The sequence below is a fragment of the Elephantulus edwardii genome, unplaced genomic scaffold, assembly GCF_000299155.1.
Source record: "Elephantulus edwardii isolate Elephantulus edwardi_28Jun2011 unplaced genomic scaffold, EleEdw1.0 scaffold00030, whole genome shotgun sequence".
Classification (NCBI taxonomy): domain Eukaryota; kingdom Metazoa; phylum Chordata; class Mammalia; order Macroscelidea; family Macroscelididae; genus Elephantulus; species Elephantulus edwardii.
Window position 1 is genome coordinate 21507560 of NW_006399780.1, and position 2108 is coordinate 21509667.

A 2108-nucleotide genomic window follows, 5' to 3' on the forward strand; every position below is an offset into this window, starting at 1 on the left:
ATGATATCTCATAGTTGTTTTAATTTGCATCTCTCTTAGGGCTAGGGATTTTGAGCATTTCTTCATGTGTTTGTTAGCCATCTGAATGTTGTCTTCGGTGAAGTGGGTTCTTTTTACTTTCATTGTTGATATACTAACTTTCTTATTTTCATTTTGTAGCTAAAGACAGAAAAGTACTAAAATAAAGAAAGAAAATATGAGAAATTATACAACAGTAACAGAATTCATTCTACTAGGATTGACAAAGGATCCACAGTGGCAAGTTGTACTTTTTATATTTCTTCTTGTAATTTACTTGCTAAGTGTGACTGGAAATCTAATTACTTTCAGATCTCCATCTTCAGACTTCTATGTATTTCTTCCTTCGAAATTTCTCCTTCCTAGAAATTTAATTCACTTCTGTTTGCATACCCAAATTCCTCATCACCATTGTAACAGGAGATGGGACTATCTCTGATATGGTTGTGTGGCTCAGCTATTTTTTTAAATTATTAATTTTATTAATTTTAATGAACATTTACAGAGATTTGGGGTTTTCACATGCATTCATTGTTGCACTATTTTCTCTACCCTCCTCTCCAGTTGGTTTTTCTTTTTTTCCCCCTCCTTGAAAGTCTGTTTTAATTGTCCAATTGCCACAGTGCATGTCAAAGCCAGTTGTGATTAATCTCCTTTGTCAGTGTGTCCTTTGCCATTCCCTATCACTCCTCCCTGAGAGAGACGTCACCCTAATTCTTAAGGAAAAGGGGATGGTGTATTCTCTTAGCTACTTCCTGCTGAAAAGGGACATTGTAGGTTTCAGGGTGAAGATCTCCCACTACTCTAAAGGGCCCCTTTGGCAGTAGGAAACACATAGACTATTATGGAGATTGATTTTGGAATTTAGACACACTCAGCTATTTTTTTTCCCATCTTCTTGGGAGTGACAGAGTATTACCTACTGGCTTCCATGTCCTGTAATTGTTATGTAGCCATCTGTAAACCCTTGCATTACATGACCATCATGAGCCAAAGAGTTTGTATCCTGCTTGTCTTTAGCTTTTGGCTTGCAGGATCCCTGATCGTCTTTCCACCAATAATCCTTATGCTACGTCTGGATTTTTGTGCCTCTAAAATAATTGATTATTTTATCTGTGACTTTTCTCCAATTCTGCAGCTTTCTTCCACTAACACCCACTTTCTAGAACTCATGGCATTTTTTTTAGCTGTTGTAACACTTATGGTTACCTTGACACTGGTTATTCTCTCCTACACAGATATTAACCAAAACATTCTGAGAATTCCTTCTACAAGCCAAAGGAAAAAGCTTTCTCCACTTGTTCTTCCAACATGATTGTTGTCTTTATCTCTCTCTTATGGCAGCTGCACCTTCATGTATATTAAATCTTCTGTAAGGGAAAGGATGACATTAAGCAAAGGAATAACTGTGCTCAATACCTCAGTGGTGCCCCTCTTGAATCCCTTCATATACACACTAAGGAATGAATCAACAAGTGAATCAAACCTTTAAGAGCATCGTCCAGAGAACAGCCTTTTCTTCAACTAAATGAATATGTTATGTAAAGAAAGTATTCATTGACAAAAAGCTGAATGAAAAATTCTCTATCCTCTTTGAAATAAATACCTCCTGAACACCTCACTTCACTCCATGGATTAGCATATTTACATGTGATGTTTCTTTTGAAAACTAGTATATAAATCAAATACTACTTTACTTACATATAAAAGACTTAGTCTCTTGACTATATAAACCTTATTTAAATTAATCTCCACTGTTTTCAACATAGAGAAAACTATATTTCAACATAGTGAAAAGGAAGATTATGAATTCAATCTCTAACAGAAGTTGCTTTTAATTAAGCAGTTTGTTTTTAAAAGATAGGTTATGCAAAATTTATTTTGTTATGAAATTAAAACCAATAAGACTATTGACTCTCTAACCCAATATCTCCAGCAAATTGAAAAAGAACAGCAAGAAAACCCGACACCCTTTAAAAAAACTGAAATTATAAAAACTAGAGCAGAAATAAATGAAATAGAAAACAGAAAAACAATTGAAACTCTCAACAAAACTAGGAGTTGGTTCTTTGAAAAGGTCAACAAAATCG

General features: G+C 34.6%; 1 pseudogene; it reads left to right on the forward strand.

Moving 5' to 3' along the window:
* Window positions 1-196: 196 nt before the first annotated feature.
* LOC102861136 lies at window positions 197-1550 on the forward strand (annotated as a pseudogene).
* Window positions 1551-2108: the final 558 nt, after the last annotated feature.